Source organism: Rhineura floridana, chromosome 9 (assembly GCF_030035675.1).
Source record: "Rhineura floridana isolate rRhiFlo1 chromosome 9, rRhiFlo1.hap2, whole genome shotgun sequence".
Taxonomy (NCBI): domain Eukaryota; kingdom Metazoa; phylum Chordata; class Lepidosauria; order Squamata; family Rhineuridae; genus Rhineura; species Rhineura floridana.
The window spans coordinates 55,739,256-55,766,138 of record NC_084488.1 but is presented as its reverse complement, the minus strand read 5'-3'; the positions used below and the strand labels follow the sequence as shown (position 1 = coordinate 55,766,138).

Sequence of the window (26,883 nt, the reverse complement as noted above, 5' to 3'; positions counted from 1 at the left end):
GCTGGTGGAATGTTTTGTGCCAGCAGAATGTTGTTTGCGCAAGAAAATGCATAAACAGGCTGTTGGTAACTTTGTTGTGAAATAGATTGCACAATCCGTGGTGCAATGCATTTCCGCTAGCACAACTCTTGCATTGGCTTCCTCTATTGCGGAATATTAAAAGTCACCCATCCGATAGTGCAAGAGCCCTTGTGCCAGTGGACAGAGAATGCTGAATACAGTCCTTTGTAACAGGCATCATGACAAAGCTGGAAAAATACTTGCCTACAACCCTCTTCTCTAGGACCTTTGTGTCATGGCAAAACACATTGTGTTCCATAACAGCCACAGTCATCCTGCTGGCTACAGATGGAGTACAGTCACTACAAATGCAAGACCCCAGAGCCAACAGCTGGGAAGCAGCTCTTCTATATTCTGCAACTGAGATACCCAGTGAGGTGCATGTGGGCCCCACAGTGCCCTTTGACACCTTCCTTGGTGCCTGCCAACTTCCTTCTTCCCTCCCAATTTCTATTTCTATTTTAAATTGGTGTGTGTGTTTGCTTGCTTTAGGGAGGTGTTTGGTTGGGAAGTTGCCTGTCTGGGTTTTTTTTCAGGGGGGTTGTTTCCTGCTTTTTTACCTGTGCTTTATTTGTCTTTGGGGGAGGTGATATTTTGCCTGTTTGGGGATGGTTCAGAGCATTTCCAGTTTTTCTTCTGTGAAATTAGTATTTTGTGGTTGCCTACAGCAGCTTTGATTTGCTTTGATTTGGTTTCCAGCATTGAGCAGGGGGTTGGACTTAATGGCCTTTTAGGCCCCTTCCAACTCTACTATTCTATGATTCTATGATTCTATGAGCTCCTTAGATTTCTAAATGTGCCACTAGCCCTAAAAGAGTTAGGGACTCCTGCTGGAAGACTGTGCATCTGACTATGTGCTTTCCCTGTTCTTCTTCAGGGTGCTTAGAATAGAAAGGAAAGGAAGGAAGGAAGGCTGCCGAGCAAGGAAACCAGCAGTGGAGTAGCGGCAGCCATTAGCCCCAGCTCATGTCCCTGTGTGAGTAGGAATGGAGGAGACATTTGGTTCAGTTTGCATTTAAAGGTGAACCTACCTGTTTCGAACTTTCTGAAACAATATGAGAACTGAAACCCAGCTATCCTTCAAAATTCACACTTCTTTGAACGTTGCAATGCAGTTTTCTACCCAGTAATATGTATGTATACTGGGATAAAGTGTGCATAAAATGCATACATTAGGAGAAACAACATGCAGAAATGCATTATATTTCAGAACATTGTTTTGCAAAAAATGTGTATATTTAGGCAAAATTTCATACAACCATGTATATATTAAGAAAAACTTGCACTAAAATGCTGAAGAATTTGCATGAAAGATTTAAAGAATAATGTGCAAACTGATGTGGAGAATTGAATTTAACACTGGGAAAACGAGAAGCTGACAGAAACCAAAAATCTCCATGGAGGTGCCATTGATAAATAACAGCCAAAAAATTAAATATGCAATTAAAATAAATACGCACAGACATATTAATCTGAGCATCCACAGACAGGCTGGAGAGAAATAAATAAAGGTAGAGGATGAGACAATATATGCTACTGGCCCAAGGAACATCCAATATCCAGTGTTTTGGTTATTTTATTATCTAAGTGTTGGCTTCCAGCACTCCTATGACGCCTATGACGGATGTCTCTGGTTAGGTCTAGCAAAGCAAAACAAGTTGTACTCCCTCTTCCATCAGTCAAAGCAGGAAGTAATGGCCTGTTCATCTTACTTAACTTTTCTTTTTCCTTCCTTCATGAGACAGGGGGAAATGAAGAAATGAAAAAGTGGTCAGTCGAGTGCCCCAATCAGCACTGCTGTCTGTTTTGAGATGGATATCTCTCAAGTTCCTTCACTTTCCTTCTGGTTGCATTGAATTGCACTAATATAGCTCCATATGCTAATGCTAAAGGGGTCTTTATTAAACATCTTAAGGTGAAGTCACATACATAGGTATCTGGAAGTAAGTCTCACTTAACTCAGTGGGATTTACTTCTGAGTGGGCATACACAGGATTACAATGTTGTTTTGGTTTTCGTGTTTTGTTCTTGTAAAATGCCCTGAAAGCTTTGTTGAAGGGTGATATTTGTTTAAAATATTTAAACAAACAATAGTGTGTACATGTAATTTCTTCATTCTGAGTGTAAACATAGCATACATTCAAATGAAAACTGAGGTTGTGAAACTATTGCAGAGTTCAGGGTTTCACTTCTCCACAGAGTTGCAATTGTGCAAACTCTCCCTGTGGATGTGAGGAGGCCAAGCATTTAGACACCAGACCAGAATATCATTGTGTGGTTGCTTCACCATCTCAGCTGTTCTGAGATACTTTGTTTACTGTCACTGAAGGGCATTTATTTCCTTCATGGCATCCTCCAAATTTCTGAAAATATTATGTAATACAAATAAGTGATTATGGCTGACAGGCACAGATACATCAATGGGAAATATATTTTTATGTTCTGTTGAAAATAGAACAGGAAACAGAAATTGCTGCAGTTCATGTGTCTGTCTATGGTCAGGAAATAAATTAGGCGAATACTCTAGGTATTCATATACACTGTTGTTGTTTGCTGTCCACAAATGATACATAGTTAATGACTTTTCAAACATTGTTTTGATGTTTAAATTTAAATGAATGTAAGTTACATATGTTACATAAACAGTTAATTAGTGGACAGTGAAGCAAATAACAGGAACCGAACTGTAGCAGAATGGAAACAATGCTGATTGTGATGAATATAGGTTAGAACAGAAACCACTGCCTTCTTACATACCTATAAGTGAATGGACTGTAAAAAAAGTCTTAGTACTACCACACATTAAAAACTCTTCACTCTCAAGTGAAGAACCACTGTTCTCTAGTCTACTTCTTGGGTGCTACTATAAATCCTGAGCCAAGTATGTGTGTGTTTGAGAGAGATTGCTTAATTTTTTTAGCTTGATAGATAATTCAATTTATAACCAAGTGCTCCATAAAATACCCATAAATCAGCATTCAGTGTTTGATAAAGCTGGGGGAGGGGGGGTGCTCCTTATGTCTGGTTGAAACTTGGCACACAGATAAGTTTGCCATCATCATTAGTGGGAATGAGGCAAAGCTCCATGGCATTGCACAATTTTTAAATATAAGGTCTCAGGTTCAAAACTTAGCATTGTGAGGTAAAGGAATTCAGCTTTCAATAGATGCTGCCAGTCAGAGTCAAGAATACTGTGGTAGAGGTACCAATCTGAATCAGCAGAAAGGCAGGTTCATATGCATCTCTTGTTCATAAAAAAATATTCAAAATAGTCACAAGTAATGTACGCATATAATATGACTGACCCACTCTGATTTTTCCTTACTTCTGAGGTTCATGTTCTTAGGAATCTGAATGGTGTCCAGGGGTGTAGTCATCCAGGGTCTCGGGGGATCTTAGTCCCTTTACCTTTTGGATAGCAGGGTCCCAGCAGGGTCCCTATGTCTCCAGTGTGCTATGAGCCAATCAACATGAAAGGGGAATATGTTAGCCATTGAGAATAATCTTCTAACTTGGTTCCTTGTCCTTCTCAGTTGATTGGAGTCAATCAGAGTGAAAAGAGGTGAGTCAGCCACTGAGAAGACTGCTTTCAGTAACTCGCACTGTCTCCTTTCATGCTGATTGGCTCCTATGGACATCTATTGTGGGGGAAGGCATTAACAAGGATCTAATTCTGAACCCAGCTGCAAAAGGAAAAAAAGGAGGGAGAGGTTTGGCTGTGACTACCATGAAGGGCCCTGCACTTCTGAATTTGACATAACATTACTGGTGATGTCTTGCTTTGCATGTCTGTGTCTCAGAATTCCCTCTGGAAAAGAAGCTCTCTCGTCCACTGATCTTTGTCAGAGATGAATGTAGCCACTTTGTTCTCAACTAATTTAGAGATTTGTCTTGCAAAAGTATGAGATAAATTGAATCTTAATATCTCATTACTGGATTTGTTCACATTAATATATTAATATAAGTTCAAAAAAAATATGCCTTTGAGAATCTAAGATAAAGCAACAACATAAACTGAGCAGAGCATATTAGTCTCATTGAAGCAAATATTAGTTAAAAGTAGTGGAGATAAATCTTCTTTAATAATGTTCTCAAATGGGGAATTAATGTCCTACAGGGAGGAGAGCTGATAGAATATATATTTTTCCTGAATTATTTTACCATGTATAATATAAATGTTGTTTTTCAAATCATCAATTTACTTATTTGCTTTGTTCTTCAGGTTGCAAAAAGGAAAGCCTTCAGTACCATTCACCTATGACAGGGCTGGGCCAACTCTGACCCACCTGTCAATTACCTGATGTCATGATGGTAGCAGATGATTGACAACTGAGTTGAAAGAGAAATATCATATTGTGGCAGTCACCCAAACATAATCAGAATGGCCTGATGATGCCCAGGGCCGGTGACAGGCATGACTGGGCCCTTGGACACAAGCCTGCCCCAGGAGTGCAGCTCCTGCCTGTTCCACCTACCTTTCTCCTGTCTTTGTGGCTGCGTGCACTGTGCGCGCAGGGCTGCCATCAACCAAGATGTCTTCTCTAAGGGGCTGATGCCCCCGCCGCCATCTTGGTTGATGGCACGCATGCGCAGTATGCTACTGGCGTGCACATGCCTGCCATCAGCCAATATGGTGGTAGGGGCATCAGTCCCTTAAAGAAGCTTCCTCTGCCATCTTGGTTGATGGCAGCCCTGCATTTTTCTGTGCATCACTTAGCTGGAGAACCGCATTGCAAAATTCAAAGAAGCAAATTTCAAAGGAAGGCTATGTTTCAGTTTTGTGTATTGTTTTGGTAAATGTGAATTAGGGAGCTTCACCTTTAAATGTGAACTGAATCAAATTTCTTCCCCATCCCTATCTGCAAGTACCATGTTTTTCTCTGGAAAATCTATCAGGACACAAGATAGAGTCTTCACGATAGTGGTTCCCATGTAAGGAATTTTCTCTTGAAAGAGACCATTATTTTTCTACCTTTAAATATTATTTTTGTTCATTTTCACAAAACTTTATAATGATCTGGGGTGGGATACGATTGTTTGGTTTCTCCTGTTTGACTTTTCTGGGTACATTTTGTACTTGTCAATTTGTATACTGTGAGCAAAGTTTTTCATCTTGCTCAACTTACCACATTGCACAACCCCGGTTTTGAAGGACACAGAATGAACAATTTTTGGAAAACAACAGTAGTCAATGTTCATGCCATTGCAACATTTTATTGGCTGTTTGTATTAGACTGTCTTATTACAACTATTTTGCATATTTTGTATGTGTAGAAATAGACAAGGGCCACAGCACAGTGGTAGTCATCTGCTTTGCATGCAGAAGTCTCAGGTTTAATCCCTGGCAACTCTAGCTAGGGCTGAGAGGGGCCTCTGTCTGAAATCCTGGAAAGCCACTGTCTCTTAGTGTAGACAGTATTGAGCTAGATTGACCTATGGTCCGACTTAGTATCAGGCAGCTTCCTATGTTCCTGTGGTGAGGAAGCAATCTACCTATGTCATCCATTCCTTGACAATGCAGTAAATATTATTAGCTTATGGATTTTAGCTTATAGCTGAGCATCGTCTTTGCATTTTGAAGGTCCCAGATTCAGTCCTTTGCATCTCTAGGTAGAACAAGGCATGTCCCCTGCCTGAAATCTAGGGGAACAAGTTGCTTAAGTCAGTACTAAGCTAGATGGACTAAAGGTTTGACTCTGTAAAAGGCAGCTTCTTATATTCCTAGGGGAGAAAATCCTAACTGGCAACGGCAGAGACTTTTGTCCTGAGGGTCCCAGGTGGTAGGTGATTTCTATTCGAATCTAACTAGTGAAGGAAAAAAAGACAGCTATCTGCTGGTTATGTAGTTAAGTCAGGGCCAGCTTTAGGATTAAATAGCGCCCTGAGCAAGGAGTGCCTTCAGTGCCTCTCCCCACCCTGGTCAGCTTTGCAGGGCCAACCTGAGGGTTTATGGGGCCCTGGTGCAGGTGTTATGTTGGGGTCCCACTACTGCCAGCTACAAGGGCCATGCATGTGTGTACAAAGCTGGAGGCCACATGCAATAATTACTGCATGACAAACTAATGTGAGAATTCTTGCCTGCAGCTCCTCCTTGCCCTAAGATCAAACAGAATGATAGATGTGCTTCATTTTTTCTTTCATTGGGATAAGGGACTAGGGATCGGGTTGTGCTTCTCCTGAGTACCTCCTCCAAATTCCAAACACCTTCTAGAAGAAGTTCTTTCTGCTTCTGGGGCTCTTATAGGTCTTCTGGTTCTGACCAGCTGCTAGCCTTCTCCACTCCTCACTCAGGAAGGATTCTTCCCTTCAGGCCTGGCCTCACACCACTCCTACACCTTTCCCTGTGGTAACTGCCACAGATAATTTCTCTACAGTGGCATCTTGCCTGGAAATCTTAGATGGTGTTTGTTCACTCACTCCTTGAACTCTTTACCCAGTGGGACTGGAGTTCTTTCTATGACTCTCCAGGTCTCTGGGTAAGTCACCCCAATCTCCAGACTCTCAGCTTTCATTTTTACAAAAAATTAAGTTCCTAGGTGGTCTGGTTCAAGAGATATACACCAAAATGTCAGCCTTCCCTCCGGAACTTCTGTTAAATGAGCTCGTAGCTAACTGCTCTAACCTTGCCCTTTCAGGTTTGTAGCCAATAAGTGAAGTCAGGGTTGTGATTGACAAGGGATTTGTTGACATCCAGACAATAGATTAGAACCCATTGCAAGGCCAGAAAACTCTTGCCTCTTCCAGCTTGTCTGAAAATCTCATAAATTGAGTAAATTTATAGCTTTCAGCAGTAGCAAAAGTCTCTTTCTCTCTGTCTGCAGGCAATCTAGAACGAGATCACAGCAGGATCTTGGTAGGCATGCAGAGTTCACAATTGCAGTTATGATTATAATAAAAGTGCATGCAGGGTTTTCTAAACTACTTGCAAAAATAGCATATTATACATTTTATCTTTCAAATACTTTTTGAATAGATATTTAAAAAATTTACATGCAGCTTATGATGCCATTACAATGTGCTATATTTTTCTAATTATGAGGAGTCAAACAAGTTTACATTTTCCTGGGCTGTTGAAGTGGGCAGTTTATTTGTCTAATTCATAGCCTGTTTTGAAAACCTTCCCAATATGAAGCTTTAATCCTATATGTACTCACTATTCTGGGAGTAAAGCTGCAATGCCAATCCCACATACCAAGGGTAAACCCCATTGAATTCAATAGGACTTACTTTTGAATAGAAATTGTTAGGATTGTGCTGTAAATCAATGGGAATTCTGAGTGAACATAGCAATGAATTGTGCTTGTGCTATAAATGTTTTCCCCTCCAACCCTATTTTTAAAGCAATTAAGCAAGGCTTTCTTATGTGTCACTGCTTTTATTTTGAAGGAAACTAATACTGATTTTTAAAAAGTGTTCTGCAGTGACCAACTGGTTTTGACAATAAACTATTATATGGGTTGTATGTATTTTTACATCTCCAGTGTGTGTGTGTGTGTGTGTGTGTGTGTGTGTGTGAGTGAGTGAGTGAGTGAGTGAGTGAGTGAGTGAGTGAGTGAGTGTGTGTGTGTGAGTGAGTGAGTGAGTGAGTGAGTGAGTGTGTGTGTGTGTGTGTGTGTGTGTGTGAGTGAGTGAGTGAGTGAGTGAGTGAGTGAGTGAGTGAGTGAGTGAGTGAGTGAGTGTGTGTGTGTGTGTGGAGTCTTTCCAACAACTCTGTGAAGTTGGGCTGCCAATTGGAAGCCAAGGCAGCTCACAAGAAGAAATAAGCTATTTGAAATCCAATAACCATAAAAACAAGTATAAACAGTTGCAAAACAGCTTAAAATGGCATGGTTCTGAATTTTGGGGTAGGTGAGTGAAGTTCCTTATCACTTGAGGTTGCAGTCCTGGGCATGCGTCCTTGTTTGAATAAGCCCCTTTGAATACATTGTGACTTACTTCTGAGTAAACATGCATAGGATTGCACTAAAATATTTTTATAGGTTGTGTAAATAAGAAACATATTTGATAGTCATGGTTATATAAACATTTTGTCATACTATGTCCCAATAAGTATGGCTATACATTATTATTTCCTCTACATTTTGTATGCCCTTCTTTCTTGGGTGGGTTATGACCCCCTCTGTTGTTTTCACCCTGAGTGGCAGATTAGGCTGAGAAATGGTGAGTAGCCCACGGTCACCCAGTAAACATTATAGCTGATTTCCATTTTAAAAAAATAATTAAAATGATTTGCATGCAGACAAAGTACATCCACACATCCACACAATACATTTAAAGCACATCCAACTTGCATTTAAAGAGCATTACTTCCCCCAAAGAATCCTGGGAAGTGTAGTTTGTTAAGGGTGGCACCCTTTAAGGTGATAGGTGGGATCTGAGGCCTGCCTTCTGGGTTGTGTGGCCTGTTGGCAGGATAAGGCTCACCTTTGGGGCTAACCTGTAACACCCACTCAGAGTTGTGAGTCCCTGAGGGGGGTGGAGCAGGAAGGCCTCCCTAACCTTCCTGCGGGGATGGGGCCTGGAGAATGGGATTGGGATTGGACCACCCCCTTTTCCATGGCAGGGTGTCCTTGCCTGATTGGGTAAAAGTTAGGTCCCGCACTTTCCTCTGAAGATCATTTTTGTATGCAATTAAGCACTTAATTAGCTTTATTTAAATAAACATGGCCCTTGATTTACCCACACTTCATCTTGTCTTGTTTCTTCATTTCCCAGCTATGAGCTGCAATTTACACAGTCCATTTGAATGCAAGTTATACAAATTCTTTGCCTTAATCTCTGTTCACTAGGGATAGCAGAGAAATTTGTTTTTGTTCTCATTTGAAGCTGAATCTATCAAATGCACATTTTCCAAATCAATATGAGAACCGAAACACAGCCATCCTTTGAAATTCACACCTATTTGAATTTTGCAATGCAGTTCTCCAACTAAACAATGTTTACAAAAAATGCACATATTAGGGGAAAATGTGCATAAAAATGTATGTTAGTGAAAATAGCATACAAAAATGATATTAAATAAATGCTATTCTATTAAAATAAATTACTTGTACATTAGTCAAAACTGCATACAAAATGTGTTCTTTAGGATAAATTTGCATTAAAATGTTGAAGAATTTTCATGTGGATTTTTTAAAAAGAAAAAATCCACAAATTCCTGTAGAAATGTGGAGAACCGAACGTAAGATTGGGAAAAATGGGAAAAATGAACTTCCGGGGAGGGTGACTTAGCCTGTGCCTGCTTTTGAGACGGGCTCCTGCCTCAAAAGAAGCTTATTCAGATATATCAGTCAGATTTTTTTTTTTTTTGACTGATTAAACTTCTCCCGGGTAGGGAGAAACGAAGAGATTAACCTCAAAGCCTATTTTTGTTGGGACGACCAGATCTCATTGATTTATGGGACGAGGTCCAGCCGACGAAGGTGGGACGGATTTTTAACAACAAGCTCTATCTGATAAAGCGAACGTTCATCTTGTCTTCTAAGAGAGAACGCACTAACAGGCAAGCACCCTTCTTTCTATATTTTTCTTTTACTTGACTTAAATTGTTGCTGTTTAAAAGAGATTTGCCAGATTGATCGGTTTTTGACATCTCACTGGGGAGCCATAACTTCTCTCTGCTACTCACTAATTAATAGCTTATCTCTGTTTTTGTTGCAAAAAGCTGTCCTGGATTTGCATTCTAAAGATATACACAGAAGAGGGATTTCTATTCCAGATTTTTATTTTGAAGAATATTATATTGTCTGAGACTACTCTCTTTTTGGTCTATTTTATTTTGACGAATCTGTTTCCTGACGACCGCCATTAATTGTTTCGATCCTGGGAACTGCATTTTGTTTACTTAAGCATGGAGAGATAAGGCTGTCTGCTCTGTTTATACTGTGATGTCACCAAGTTTGGAGTATTAACCCAATTGTTGCTGAAATAAGAAGTGGTTTTCCTATATTTTTCTTTTAAAATGGCAATTAAGAAAGTGGCTGAGAATCTGGAAATAACTATGTTTCAGAAAATAATGGATGAGATTGAGATAACGAAAGAAAACCTGCGACAGGATTGTAAGGAGCTGAAAATTGAATTGAGTAAAATGAAGCAGGAGATTAAAGATATAGGGGTCCCTGTGAGAGAGGTGACCCTGGAAGGGGTCCCTGTGAGAGAGGAGACCCCGGAGATTGGAACAAACGTGGAACAGGAAAAAGATTTGGAGTCTATGGACTTTAGAAACAAAATCTATTGTTTGGAGACACAGGAGATTAAAGACATAGGGGTCCTTGTGAGAGAGGAGACCCTGGAGACTGGAACAGGGGTCCCTGTGAGAGAGGAGACCCTGGAGACTGGAACAGGGGTCCCTGTGAGAGAGGAGATCCCGGAGATTGGAACAAACGTGGAACAGGAACAAGATTTGGAGTCTATGGACTTTAGAAATAAAATCTATTGTTTGGAACTCAATGTTATCTCTGAAGAAATTAATGAAGATTCTAGAGATAAAGTTATCAATGGCATGGATAATCTTCTGGACTGGAATGATGTGATGGAGCCCAATATAGAGAAAATCTATGGAATTAACTGCAGCCATGTGACAATGGAAAAACTTTCAAGAGATGACCCAGTGTATTTTGAAAAAAAGAACAGAGATATGATTTTACAGCAGTATTTCAGCAACCTATTTAGAATGGATGGCAAGAAAATATTTGGGATAGAGGTAATTCCCATCAGACTCTTACTATATGACTATGGCTTTGACAGCAAGATTATTATGGAATACTGATAATGGAAGATTGGATACTGAAATTACTGGACTTAACAAGACTACTGAAGATGGAAGATGGAAAATGGAACTAATAGGGATAATAGAACAATGGCTACTGAAATTACTGAACCTAACAGATTCTGATGTGATGGATTAATTGAAATGTTTATTTTGACTATGGTTATGACAATAAGATTATCATAATTAGTAATGAGATGGATTAATCGATATGCTTATCTGGAAAAAAAAATTGATAGATATATTTCTTAAAGAATTGAAACCTCTCTTTGACTTTTTGTGGAAAGAATAAAGTAATGTTTATGAGATTTGATGATTAAGTAAGATAACTACTGGAGGAAAGTGATTTTATAATATGACTTAAGAGACAGGATTGTTATATATTATAGACTTATAACTGATTTGATCTTTGACAAATGGGAAGTCAATATTTTACTCTTTATTTTTTTTTTTGTTTTTTTTTTCTTTTTTTTTTTTTTTGTTTGTTTAACTATTTTTGATTTTGTTTTTTGTCTTTGAATGTTTTATGATTTCGTCTTGTATGTTTTATGAAAATCTGAATAAAAATTATTGAAAAAAAAAAAAAAAAAGATTGGGAAAAATGAGAACCAGAGAGAACCAAAATTGACATATCCTTCCTTCTCTACTGTTCTCTAGAGAATATCTGCTACTTAGGGATTCTCTTTGCCTCAGCTCTGCTTCTAAGAGATTGGGCATTGTGTGGAGCCCGCATCCTCAGTTTTTTTATTTAAGATTTTAAAATACAATCCTACATACTATGCGTGCTAGCCAACATTAATTTCAATGAATCTTTTCTAAATATGATTTAACAAGTAGTCATAAACCTGGCCAGTGCCCAGCAAAGGTTAAGCTAGCAGCAGTGCCACCACACATCTGCAACCTTGGTAGGCACACTGGCCAGGGTAGAATGTGGAAGGCAAGTAGCCCAGGACAGCAACTGAGTCCAGATTGGGCCAGATAGTGTCACATGAAGGCAATGGGACTGGCACAGGATCCGCAGGATCCAATGGATCCCAGGCCGACTCAGCCCCTTCCCACCCCCAGAACATCCCATTACGGGGCTTTCTGCTGGCTTCCACCAGTGGGAATCCACTGGTGGCACTTTTGTCTCCTTATTTGGCAGGCGGAAAGGGAGAACTCCACACTGGCATAGTAATACTAGCATCACTCCACAGGTGAAGGTTAGCTCCCCCAAAACACAAAAGGTGGTTGGATTGCACCTTTAGGTGGCTATCACCTTAGGACTTTATTTTTGAAACAAAACAAAAAAAAGGTAATATTATAGAAGAATTAGACTAAACAACAAAGTCCAGAAAAATATTTTTTGGAAAAGAAGACCCTACCTGAAGGATCCATTTACAGTATTCCTAACTAGCTAGGACCTATCAAGCCTGCTGGTAAAAGCCGTGGGAAGGCAAAAATATAGTCACTCCTGACAGCAATGGCAGTTTTGCACATACAGTTAAACTTTGCATTTATGACTTGCCATAGTTAGAGAACTGAGTCAGACCATTGGCCATCTAGCCCAGAGTTTTCTAGTTTGACTGATTGCTCCAGTGTCTCAGGCAAATATTTTCTCTCTCTTATGGTCAACTATATGACCCATTTAACTAGAAATCCAAGGGACTGAACCTGGAACCTTCTCTATGCAAAGCAAGTGGTGTACCAGCTCTTCCCATTTCTAGATTTGGACAGGGCAGGAGACTAGGTAGCCCTTCAGTCCCTTCCAAGTCTAGGATAGAATGGAGATAGATATAGGTAAAGGTCTCTAAATCCAATATAGAAGTAGTACACAAATTGTCTACCAGCTCTTTGCAAACTATTATTACTTTATGTGGCTTCTGACTAAACAGGTATGTGGAGGAACATTTCTTTTTCAGCATCATATTCTTGCAGCCATATTATTACAAATCAATCATTTCATACCATATTATTAGTGCCATCTTGGTAATAATTTCATGCATACCTTTCTACACAGTTTAAGCTACAATCCTTAACACATTAGATGGGACAAATGCCCATCAAAATCAGAGGGCTTTATTTCTGAGTAAACATATTTAGGATTAGACTGCAAAAAATTGTTTTGAATAATAAACATGTTCTTAATAATCTGGAAACCTTGGAAAATAAACGTTCAATTACTCAGCAATTACAGCCTCTATATGAACATCACAGTTGAAAGCCAAGAGCTATGGCAAATTGGCAATGTGATTTGGTTAGTACCAGCAATTGTAGCTGCTTTCTTCCTCAGATATTTTTTATCTGTTGGTATCATTGCTACATTCAGATCTCAACAGTGCCAGCATGCATAAATCAATCCTTCCACTGGTACATGTTCATTTATCTTCAGTTCTAGGAACTAGCTATTATGAGCTGATAGTGCATGCCATCTGTATTATCAGATGCAATAATGAATGTCAGTCAGGATTTTCCTTTGCAAATAATGTCAGTTATCATTTTGATTCAGGACACATTGATGCTGACAGATTGTACAACTCTTACTACATCTGGTGTTTAATGTTTTTCAAGCTACTATTCTGAAATAAAGCAGGTTAAAGTGAAGTGTAGCCAACCTGAAGGCAGGGCAACATAATTCACAACAACTTGACAAAGATTTCAAAATCTTTGCACAAAAGAGTCTGGAGTAATTCTGAGGCAGTGAATTATAGAGTCTGATCAGTGTGTTAGAAACCTGATGTAGCAGCAAGAAGCACAGAGAGTTTTGTTGAGGAAATTCTACTCTGATTGGCAATGCGAGAGAATTTGTTTAGCATTGCAGCATACTGTGGTTGCATTAGTACATGTGCTGGCACTTTGGCATCTGGTTGGAAGTGGGCACAGAAGGAACATGACATATTCACACCAGGTGGGACCAAGGATCACTCACACATACATTGTCCAGTCAGCTGCTATAAAGACAGCTATGTTGCTGCAACCGTATGTGCCTAAAGTATGATAGGAACTGATGAATCAACTTTATATTGAATCAGACTATTGGTCTGTATTTCCCACTGTCTCCTATTCTTCTTCATCGTGCCTCTCCACTATGATATCTCTCTCTGCTGTCTGAGATCTTTTTTAACTGGAGATGCTGGAAAACCAAACCTGGGATGTTATATAGGCAAAGCATGTGCTCTATCGCTGCGTTATAGACTTTCCCATGACATGTATGATTACACATGGCAAGCAGCATCACATAATGGCCCTACTTCATGTGCTGCTTATAGAGTTATGTTATAACTGTGTCAGGTCATGCTACCTCTGTAACAGTCCCAGATATGAAGATCAGGATTTTTGGGCAAATAGGCAAAAAAATAAACCATGGTTTATGCACTGCTCTATAACTGAATCCATAAAAGATTAGCTTCTGCATCCGTGTTAGTTTCACACAATGAAAGACAGACAGCAGAACTGATAATGCTGCAGGCTTTTTAGTTTGTACCTTCTGCATCAAGCGTAGGTGTTAACACATTCTACTCTCACCTCTTCTGTGCGAAACTCAGCAAAGTAGGCATCAGCCTGTACATACATAACAAGATCTTGCTTTGTTTTTCAAAAAACTGAAACATGCACATTCTTTATATAATCATTTTCACTATAATTAACTAATTGGTGCATTTAAAAATATAGCATTTCATTTGCAGAGTGATTTTTAATCCTTGAGATATTATTTTTTTAAATTTTAAAATATTTCTGATCTGCCTTTCAGCAAAAGCTTCCAAGGTGGCTAGTAATAAAAAATAAAAGTCAACATTAGGAAAAATAAAATAATTTAAAACCACAAAACAACACTAAAAGGAGCAATACAAATAGAGAATCAGCAGGAATAAAACTATATATACACACATGTATTTTATTATCATCATTATTATCATTTGAATGCCTTTGTGAAACAATAAAATGCTCAGTGTGTTTCAGTCTGGGACATAAGATTAAGGTTCTTATGTACAGGCAACATCTCTCTCATGCTGTCATCAGTCAAAATGTGTTGCCCATTTTATTGTTTCATGGGGACTTCTATGATTTGTGAAATATATATCTTTTAGTCGCATTTGAGACTTTGCCACTTTTTGTTTCCATTAGCATATTGGCGACCCTGAACTTCAAAACCCCAGACACCGTCATTCAGTACTTTCATAGCACTGGAGACAATATGAAACCCTGAGGGATGCCATAGGCTGACGCCAAGCCATCAGAAAGGACTCCAGTAGCAGCAGCACCTTCTGGAACTGTCTCCAAGAAGGATTGGAACCTTTGTGAAACAGTGCCTCCAAGTCCCATCCCAGCCAGGTGGTCCAGAAAGATACCATGGTCAGTGGCATCAAAGGTTATCTAGAGGTCCAGCAGAATTAACAAGCACACACTCTGCCTATCCAGTCCCTAGTGTAGATCATCCCCATGGAAGCCAAAGCTATCTCCATCCCATAATAAGCCAGATTGAAATAAATCTAAATTATCCATATCTTCCAGGAACAGCTGGAGCCAAGATGCTACCAGTGCTTGAGCAAACTCAGCTCAGTCCACAGGGCAGCTTTAGTACTGGAAAATGACTGTCTGTCAGAAATGGGAGAAAAAGAGTTTCCTCCTATATTAAGAAATCAAATCCTTCTATTCCACAAACTATCCAGACATTGCACTGCAACAGCTTCATGCTTGGATAGAATGAGACAGTTGATACATTAACTGACATTCAATTAACTTTTTTTCTTCTAGGATAATGAATTTTAATATTCAGAAGTCTATGAATCATATACACACATCAGTAAACTAGCTTATTTTACTATTGTTCTTAGGTTTTAAAGACATTTTAAAAATGCAAGACTCACAGTACACTTTTGTCAGCCTGTTTTTTCCTTTCTCTCTCAAACTCCTGCTTCAGTATCCTGAAGAACAACTCCTACTTCTTCCATTCATGTCCTTGTTTTTTCCACCACCAACTTTCCTATGATCATATACTTGTACAGTTTATACCTCAGTTAACAAAGTATGTGTGTTTCTGGACATTACGTCTTTAACAGAAACTTTGGTACCAGAGGTTGGAATAGCATGGAAAGAATAGGGTTCCTGCACCACAAAAAAGGAAGAGCAGTTCAACATATTTCAGCAAACGTTTTATGCAAAACTAACAATACACTGTCTGAAATGAAACAACTAGGTCAGGTAAGCCTTGCATACAGACCACTTGAAGGCTTCTTCCAAAATGCATCCAGGGATGCCTGTCGTGCCTTTTTTCTTTTATCATGTAGCATTTTGCTATAGCGATCTAAAGCTTTGAGCTCAGTTCTCCCCTCAAACACTTGAGCGGGCAGGCAAGGGGCAGCCACCACCATCACCCCCCTGTGTTTGTGCTCTCTCTCTCCCCCCCATCCTCTCTACACTCAAACAGATGTGTCTGCAGTAAACAGTGCTTCTGGGCACCTGAAGCACTGTTTACTGCAGAGGCGCCTGAGCCGTCTGGCAAGTAACGCCATTCCAACCATGTGTGAGGGAGCTGCCTGCAGCAGACACAATCCAGTAAACAAGGAACCACATTCTGATCACACCCTGCACCCAAAAGACTTTGTTAAAAAAGCTTCTTTCCTGCAGTACTTGTTAAATGAGGTATTACTGTACTCCACCTATGTAGGATCACAGCAACTGAGGTCACATCCATGTCAAGCTTTTGAAAGAACTCTTTCACCACTTTAACAGTCATGGTTTCCCCCAAAGAGTCCTTGGAACTGTAGATTGTTACGGGTGCTGAGACCTATAGCTCTGATAGGGATAAACTACAGAACCCAGGATTCTTTGGGGGAAACCATGACTTTTAAAGAGGTATACATGTGCTTTAGGTTTAGAACAGCTCAGCCAGTAGCACCAGAAACTGTTGTGACTGCACAACCCCTCTGTGACAAAAAGGAAGGTGAGCCTTCTGTGACTACTACTACAATGAAATCTCTGTTGTGCATTGTTTATCTATGTCAGCCACTACAAATGCTGAGGACTGTAGTGTCAGATCAAAGAGCCAAGTTCTTTCCACTTCCAGTTTCCCATAGGCCTCTCTACTACCCTATGTCACAACATTGTTTTCATCAATCTGGATATGTGTGTGTATTCATTAGTTCTGTGCCAAAACCTGTCCTCCAATTTCCTGAAAGTTTTCTTCCCTTGCAGAAGAAGCTCCCATTAGTCTGCTGCATTCCCAGGGCACTTTAGATTTTCTTTAGCATTTCAGTGGATGAGGGGTTGAGCTTACTTTATCACTGTGATGTGGTAACTGTCTTCTTCTTCATCTTCTTTCCATTCAACATTTCCCCATCATTCTGAAACCTCCTTGGCTGCTCTTGCTTCCCACTCTGGAAGAGCCCTGTGGGAGGAGTTACAGTGCCGTAAAAATGTATTTGCCCCTTCTGATTTTCTCCATGGTTGCATATTTTTGGCACTGAATGTTATCAGATCTTGAACCAAACCTAATATTAGGGAAAACAGAACCTGAGTGAACAAATAACACAAACTTTTGATACTTATTTCATTTATTTATTAAATTTCATCCATTGTTCCATCCATTGTTCCAGAACTCTTGATGATCGTCTAGGTGTTTTTTTTGGCAAACAATGTTCTATGGACAGATGAGTCAAAGATGGAACTTTTTGGGCAACATGGGCCCCATTATGTCTGGTGAAAACCAAACACTGCATTCCTTTTTTTTTTTACAATAATTTTTATTCAAATTTCCATAAAACAAACAAAACAAAATCATAAAACATTCAAAGACAAAAAACAAAACAAAAATGATTAAACAAAAAAATAAAATGTTGACTTCCCATTTGTCGCAGATCAGTTATAGGTCTACAATATATAACAATCCTGTCTCTTAAATTATATTATAAAATCACTTTCCTCCAGTGGTTATCTTAATTAATCATCAAATCTCATAGCCATTACTTTATTCTTTCCACAAAAAGTCAAAGAGAGGTTTCAATTCTTTAAGAAATATATCTGTCAATTTTTCTCCAAATAAATATGTCGATTAATCCATCTCGTTAATAATAATAATAATCTTATTGTCATAACCATAGTCCAAATAAACATATCGATTAATCCATCTCATCAAATCTGTTAAGTCCAATAATTTCAATAGCCATTATTCCATTATCCATATTAATTCCATCTTCCATCTTCAGTAGTCCTGTTAAGTCCAGTAATTTCAGTGTCCAATCTTCCATTATCAGTATTCCATAATAATCTTGCTGTCGTAGCCATAGTCATATAATAAGAGTCTGATGGGAATTTCCTCTATCCCAAATATTTTCTTGCCATCAATTCTGAATAAGTTGCTGAAATATTGTTGTAAAGTCATATCTCTGTTCTTCTTTTTTACAAAATGCACTGGCTCATCTCTTGAGAGTTTTTCCATTGTCACATGGCTGCAGTTAATTCCATAGATTTTCTGTATATCAAGCTCCATCACGTCATTCCAGTCCAGAAAATTATCCAAGCCATTGATAACTTTATCTCTAATATCTTCATTAATTTCTTCAGAGATAATGTTAAGTTCCAAACAGTAGATTTTATTTCTAATATCCATAAACTCCAGATCTTTTTCCAATTCCACATTTGTTCCAATCTCCAGGGCTTGTATCTTCCCTTTATTTTTTCTTTTCTCATCTCTGATCTCATTCTCCTCTCTCACAGGATCCCCTATTTCTTTAAGCTCCTGCGTCATTTTGCTCAGTTCAATTTTCAGCTCCTTACTGCCCTGTCGCAGGGTTTGTTTTGTTATCTCAATCTCATCCATTATTTTCTGAAACATAATTACTTCCAGATTCTCAGCCACTTTCTTGATTGCCATTTTTAAAACCACGAAAACAAAACAAAACAAAAATAAAGAAGAACCACTTCTTATTTCAGCAACAATTGGGTTAATATTCCAGGCTTGATGACATCACAGTATAAACAGAGCAGCCTGCCTTATCTCTCTATGTTCAAGAATACAAAACAAATTTAGTTCCCAGCATCAAAACAGTTAGTGGCATCGTGAAGAAGCAGATTCGTCAAAATAAAATAGACCAAAAAGAGAATAGTCCCAGACAATATAATGTTCCAAAGTTCATATTTTTTATTTTTTTCTCCTCGGAATAGAAATCCCTCTTCTGTTTATATCTTTAGAATGCACTTCCAGGACAGCTTTTTGCAATAGAAACAGAGATAAGCTGTTAATTTCGTGAATAACAGAGAAGAGTTATAGCTCACCCAGAAGTTCTTTAAAGCTGATTCATTTGACAAATCTCTTTTTGCTGCAACAATTTAAACCAAGTAAAAAAAAGAAAGAAGGGTGCTTGCCTGTTAGTCCGTTTTCTCTTTGAAGAAAAGATAAACGTATCGCATTAATCAGATAGAGCTTGTTCGGAAGTCCGTCCGGCATTGCTGGCTGGACCTTTTCTCATAAATTAATGAAATCCAGTCCTCCCAACAAAAACAGGCTTTTGAGGTTGATCTCTACGTTTCTCCCTGCCCGGGAGAAATTTCATCAGTCAAAAAAAAAAATGTTCTGACTGATTTATATCTGAATAAGCTTCTTGTGAGGCGGGAGCCCGTCTCAAAAGCAGGCACAAGCGAAGTCACCCTTCCCGGAAGTCCACCAAACACTGCATTCCACATGAAGAACCTCATACCAATAGTCAAACATGGTGGTGGCAGTGTCATGGTTTGGGGATGCTTTGCTGCATCAGGATTTGGATAACTTGCTGTCATTGGAGGAACCATGCATTCTGCTTTGTATCAGAGAATTCTACAGGAGAATGTCAGGCCATTCATCTGTCAGCTGAAGCTGAAGCGCGGCTGGGTCATGCAGCAAGACAATGATCCGAAACACACAAGCAAGTCTACATCAGAATAGTTGAGGAACAAGAAATTTAAAGTTTTGGAATGGCCTAGTCAAAGTCCAGACCTAAACTCCATTGAGATGTTGTGATAGGACCTGAAAGGCACAGTTCATACTCAAAAACCCACAAATGTCACTGAGTTAAAGCAGTTCTGCATGGAAGAGTGGGCCGAAATTCCACCACAGAACTGTGAGAGACTGATGAAGAACTACAGAAAGCGTTTGGTTGCAGTCATTGCTGCTAAAGGTGACACAACCAGGTTTTGAGTCTAAGGGGGCAATTACTTTTTCACATGGGGGCACTGGGTGTTGCTTAACTTTCTTTAATAAATAAATGAAATAAGTATCAAAATTTTGTGTTATTTGTTCACTCAGGTTCCCTGTCCCCTAATATTAGGTTTGGTTCAAGATCTGATAACATTCAGTGCCAAAAATATGCAACCATGCAGAAAATCAGACAGAGGGCAAATCCTTTTTCACAGCACTATACCTCATCATGTCTTCCCTTAAGCTTGAATTGAAGCCTGGGGAGTCAGGAAGGCTGGCTACTGAATGCGTGAGATTGGTGCACTTGCTGATTTTGTTTTTAAGGGATGTCATTTTTATTTTAAAAAACTCCATCTGTAGTGGGGTTTTGTAAATGTTAAAAAAAGTCATTTGAAGAAAGAACAATGAACAGCTGTCAGGCCCATGATTGCAAAACAAGTCCAACCAGGAAGCCATGAATTTTTTTAGGAAGTATGGACACCTAGGAAGGCTACAGAATGCAGAACACTGGAGGGATTTATGGAAAACATCTCAGCCGCCACAAAATAATGTAGGCAAAACAGAAATCCTGCACCCCACACATGAGAATTTCACTGAAGTTTTCTCTCTTCCTTCATAAATTTTGAATGCATTTTTACTTATTAATTGGTTAATGGAGAATGGTTAAAAAATGGGATAATTTTTTGACACAGCACAAGTATTTCCTGTTGCAAAATAATAGGTAATCATAAAATGAGCTTTGATGCTTGATGTCCTAATTTCCCACACCAAACCTTGCACCATGCTCTTCTCATTGACCAATCACTGATTACAAAATTGGCACCCTGATCCCACAAGAATCTATGACTGATGACAAAGCCTGTAACATTCCTACCACCCAATGCACAAGAGATTTAGGCCACATTCACACCAAACATTTATTCCACTATTAATCTACTTTAAACAGTCATGGCATCCCGCAAAGAATCCTGGGAAGTGTAGTGTGAAGGGTACTGAGAGTTGTTGGGAGACCCTTATTAGCAGAGAGCTACAATTGCCTGGGTTCCCTGGAAAGAGGGACTGATTGTTAAGCCATTCAGGGAATTGCAGCTCTGTGAAAATAGGAGTCACAAACTATAGTTTCCATGATTTTTTTTGGGGGGGGGAAGCCATGACTGTTTAAGTGGAATAATAGTGGAATACATGTATGGTGCAAATGTGGCGATAATAATGACACATCAAAAGCTCATTTTTCACATTGCCTTTATGGTGCATCGTGAAACAAGTTTAAATTTACAAAAATCCCTAGTATAAGACTTAAAGAATCAGCAGTACACACTGTTTCTTCAGTAAGTGATACTCAAGGACTTCTGAATCATTTATTTCTTCAGAGGAAATGCATTTTTGGGCTCAGTTACAAACAAATTATAGTGACCCAGGAGTATGAATCTTCAAGATAAGTGGGAAATTAGGACATCAGGCATCAAAAGATGAAGGTGACCTTTTGTTTATGAAGAGCCAAGGCAAAAAGTAGGAGAAACAGAAGATAAAGATCTTGTCAGCAACTGGCATACTCTATTTCATTGTAAAGCATAATTACATCTTGATTTCGACTACATCCACTACATCCTATATCCAGACCAATTTTTAAAGGCACATTCTCTCCTCTTTCTCTCTTTCCCTTCTTGTCCAAGAAAAGTCGATTTATTGCTATCTTCCGTCTTGTGTGTATGTACTTCTTGGAAGCAAGGAAAATGGCTGCATTTGGAATACTGTGTACAGTTCTGGTGGCATCACCTCAAAAAGGATATTGTAGAATTGGAAAAGATTCAGAAAAGGGCAACTAGAATTTTCAAGGGGATGGAGTGACTCCCCTATGAGGAAAGGTTGCAGCGTTGGGGGCTTTTTAGTTTAAAGAAAAGGCGAGTAAGAAGTGACATGATAGAATTGTATACAATTATGTTTGGCATGGAAAAAGTGGGTAGTGAAACGTTTTTCTCTCTCTGTAACACTAGAACTTGTGAACATTCAATGAAGCTGAATGTTGGAAGATTCAGAACAGACAAAAGAAAGTAATTCTTCATGCAGCGCATATTTAAACTATGGAATTCGCTCCCACACAAGGCAGTGATGGCCACCAACTTGGATGGTTTTAAAAGATTAGACAAATGCGTGGAGGATAAGGCTATCAATGGCTACTAGCCATGATGACTGTGCTCTGCCACCATAGTCAGAGGCCATATGCTTCTGAAAACCAGTAACCAGTAGCCACAGGAGAGGAGAGTGCTCTTGCACTCAGGTCCTGCCTGTGGGCTTCCCATGGGCATCTAGCTGGCCACTGTGAGAACAGGATGCCAGAACAGATGGGCCACTGGCCTGATCCAACAGGCTTTTCTTATGTTCTTAATGCCGAAATCACTCTTAATCCTTCAGTTGAAACATTCTCAAGATGTGCAAGCTCACAGCTCTGACTATGTTGTTAAAATTTGGCTGGAGTACCCTAGATATCACAATAACAATGGAATCACAGGATTCATTAGATTCCTTGAGTATTCCTTATTAATGAGGGCTATGATTATCATGGTGTTATTAGTGCATGAAGAGTTTTTCAAGCGTTAGCACTTCAAGAATGCTCCTGTAATAGAACAAGTGAGTCATAACATACCAGCAGTGAAGAGTGGGCTGAATAATTCCCTAACAGTGATGTCAGAAGTTTTTGTGGGGGTAGAAGTTGGACTTTAATCATTTCATGCTTTGCAGTGATTTCATTAGTAATCTGTGTGTCTTTATTTTAAGTATATAGTAACTTGCCCTAAACGCTCAGGATGAAGCAGATGAGAAATTCCAATGAACATCTCAATTATCTTAAAAGTCCTTGAAAAACATGAGACATTTTAGGGCAATCATCTTAAAAGATAGCAAATACTTATTGCTTCAGAAGGAAGAAAGTCCTCCTCCCTTTACATAAGAACACAGGAATCTGCCTTATTTTGAGTCAGACCACTGGTCCATCTAGATCACTATTGTCTACACTGACAGGCAATGGCTCTCTAATTATGCCAACAGGGAACATTCCCAGCCCTACCTGGAGATGTTGAAGACTGAGCCTGGGATTTTTCTGTGTGGAAAGCAGATCCTCTACCTATAACTGAGCTTATAAGAACAAAAGAAGCTTCTTGCTGGGTCAGACCAATAGTCCATTATCCTTTTTCAACAGTGGCTAACCAAGTGCTTCTGCAATGTCCACAAGTAGGGCATGAAGGCAAAAATCCTCCCCCATTGTATGCCCCACCCAGCAACTGATGTTCAGTGGCATTCTGCCTCAGAATAGGGAGGTTTCATTTAGCTAACATATCTTAATGCCTATTGACAGACATTTCCTCTATTAAAGGTCCTGATCCCCTTTTTAGAGGGATTTCTTTTACTAACCAGGGCATAGAATAGGTAGAAACTATATGTTCACTTAGACAAGACTTGATGATGATAATAACGTTCAGCTACCTTTCAATAGGAAGCCATATTCAAGATGGCATAGCAATATAAAAATGCATCCCTATAATGTATATTGTCCCACACTGCCACTCCACTGTCAGAAGGCATCTGCCAGTGAAACAGGGAGAGAGGCAATTTTCAGCAACTGCCCCTACCCCCTGCAGACTTTGTTCACCCCTAACTTGATTACAGAGGGTTGAGAGAGCCTTTGGAGCATATTTAAGTGATGTGCAGGGGGCTGTTGGGGGAGGGGTATTGTGGACAATTGCTTCCCACTCTGTTCCCCTGGCAGATGCCTCTGTCAGTGGAATGACACCATTGAATGCCACCCAATAAGAAAAGACCATTCTGAATAAATTCAAATATTAAAGTTGAGACACAGTCCTTTATGGAATGGGAACCAGTTATCACTTGGTAATCACCAGCTTCATTAATAGCTTATGGCCAATTCGATCAGCCACATCAAGGTCTATAGGACCTGCAGTCTGAAGTTGATCCATTTAGCTCTGCATCACATGGCTGTTTACAAGAGGTCAATTGAGAAGGACAGATAATAGGTTCTGTTTGAGTCATGCTTGCAGAAATTCTCAGCACCTAACAGATGTAGAATCTATTTTTTTGTATATAAAATATTGACAAATCCCAAACAACATTTTTAACAAGCAGAAGGAGGTGGGAAAGAAGGCTGGTCTCAAAATCCAAAATAATCACACACACATGACACTCACTCAGGTAACACCTCATGTGCATTCATTATGTAAGCAGAAAGCATGGCCAAAACTCTTGTTGTGGGGAAAGGAGTTTGATGTGATCACCAAAGTAGAGTACACACAGCTCCCGTGAGCCAATGATCACAAAATAAAGCTTTGTACCCTTACTATTGTGAATACAGCAATTTCTGTCACTTTGTCTGAAGACGCAGGCTCCTGTTAGCTTTTGTTAACTTGGTATTTATACCTCTGCCCTATCATGTCAGGTTCCCACTGAATCATCTTTCAGCTGTTCAGTCAGCAGCAGAAGAAAAATCATGCTTTGGCCTCCCCTTTTAATTCTGTGTGTGTGTTTTCAAAATCTGCTGCAGTGCTATTTATGTGCTACTTGTTTCTCTAAGACTAAAAAGGGATGTATGGCTGGCTAGAAAGAAGGCTAATGATAGCAGATGTGTCAGGAAAGAGGCAATGGTTTAGAACAGCTAGGAAGCATAAATCAAAACATGGGGAATGATGAAGAGGTTGGAAGAGAAGAAAAATAATTGAAAGGATGTTCAGATGGGGGGCCAAAGAATAATTACAAATAACAAGCACATAAAAGAACAGCTGAAGCAAAATGAAAAAGATTTCTTTACAATCTAGATAATAATAGGATTTGGTATCATTTTAATTGTCTAATCTACAAATTTTAATTTCACTGTAATTAACTTTTATTTAATTGCCCAGAATAGAAGAAAAAGAAGCTTCAATAAGTGTTCTTTAGTAATATGACTCTAAATATATATGGGAAACCATATCCAAACCTGATTAAATCCAACACACTTTGATTTCACTAATTTCACTAATCTTAACTTGATTATGGGTGAGATCTTTAATATCTAAATAAAGATTCAATTTGGACATTATTGGCTGTGAAGTGCCATTAAATCTATAGTTAGATTCTACATATTTGCCTTGTTTTCAAAAAAGAATCATGTAATAAGATGTTTTTAATTCCATGTCCCCATTATAATCATTATCATTATTATTATCAACTGGATTTATATCACGTCCTTCCTCCCACAGGGAGGAAGCATTCTAAAAACAATAAAAAACTTTCTGTTTTTAATCTGATTTTTACAGATAAAAACATTCTTCTGTCCAGTGATCTCCAAGTTGCCAGGAACAGATTCCTTCAGCCATCAAATGCCTAGGTAAACAGGAATTTGAAAAATTTCTCCTGAAAGTCAATAATGAGGGAGACAGACACGCCTCAGATGCATCCATGGATAAAACAACTTGAAATTAGACCAGCATTGATTATCTGTACTTTTTTTTGTCATATACTAAATCCTTTTTTTATTTCTGCAGGCCTTCCCAAAGGATGAGCCTATTCACTGTGAGGAATTTGATGGCAATTTTAATGGAAATGAATTTATCAGTGGTACTTTACTTCATTATTGTATTGTTCGTGATACTGAATTTTTTTAATTGCATTTATGGCTAGTTTAATTTTATAAGATGCCTTGTGGAGGCTTGTTTGCTTTGAAAAGTGGGGTGTACGTTACTGAATAAAGAAACGTTAATGCTGTCATCATCCTATACTCAAATTTGCATAGGATAATGTTGTGAATCACTGGGATGCTAAAACACCCGTCCACACACACTCATGGAGCAATAAATACTTGCCCAGAAAAAGAACCATAAAGGAAACTTTTTTTAAAAAAAATGGATCAGTGCCACCTTATGGTCAAAGCTGAGTACAGGTAGATCTCCAGGTGCATTATTGAGAACCCACTGTCATCAGCATTCTTCGGTGCCAATACAATTACAGAGGCCCTTGAGAGAACATCTCTCATGGGCTAGTTGCCACTGTTGTCCCAGCACACTGCTAATCAACATGATGGAGCCCCAGAGGAGAGGGAAGGAGAAATTTAAAAAGAGCCTCTTCATGAACCATATGCCTCTGCTGATGCTGGTGCACCAATTCAAAAGAGGGGGGGGAAGCTAGCAGAAAGTGCTTCTGAGGATGAGTGTGGATACTTCTTCTGAGCCCCTTGACTTGGCAAAATTATCCCCCTGGGGGGGGATCAGATAATTAATGAGTCAACTTGAGGTGAGCCTCAGAGAGCTTGCTTGTCTCTAGATATGGCAAAGCACTGGGGTTTTCCCTTTAATAATGAGCAAGCAAGGTGGTGACGACAAGAAGGGAGTTTTGAAAGCTATCTGCCTTAAAGGCAATGATATTAATTAAAGACAGGTAGGGCTTTTGTTGTTGTTGAAAGTAATTGAATTTTGGAAATAATGTAGGTGTTGCAATGAAAAAAATCAGTTTGGAGCTGAAAGGAGACATTGACAGCATCAGATGCTGCCAAATATTTTTTGCTACTGCATAGTATCTATAAAATCTTGTCAAATGTTCCCTGCCACATGCAAAACATGCTAACTGCTACATGTCTGATACTATCAAAAGTAAGGGCACAATCCAACTCACCCTTCTGCAAAGCTGGGGTGAGTTGGATTTCGTGGGGCAGCCAGGGGCCACCTTCCACTGCGGTGGAGATGTGGCTCTGCCAGAAGCCTGCCATTGCCCCTGGGGATGGCCAGCCCAGGGGATGGAAGTCCAGCAGAAGCCAGCAGAAGGCCTAAAAGTGAGGTGTTCCAGAGACATGGCGGGGGAGGAGCCACACAGGGGACTTATGTGAGATCCTCCTTACATCCAGACCACTGCCCCAGGTCCCAAT

The 26,883-nt window shown here is 39.3% G+C and overlaps 1 long non-coding RNA gene across 2 annotated transcripts in view; it reads left to right on the top strand.

Moving 5' to 3' along the window:
- LOC133364041 (uncharacterized) overlaps window positions 1-25,692 on the top strand; it is a 47,573-nt gene extending 21,881 nt beyond the window's left edge. For both annotated transcript variants that reach the window (XR_009757818.1, XR_009757819.1), the window contains 2 exons: window positions 25,283-25,353; window positions 25,511-25,692. This is a non-coding gene — a long non-coding RNA (uncharacterized LOC133364041). The remainder of the gene's footprint in view (window positions 1-25,282; window positions 25,354-25,510) is intronic.
- The last annotated feature ends 1,191 nt before the right edge of the window (window positions 25,693-26,883 follow it).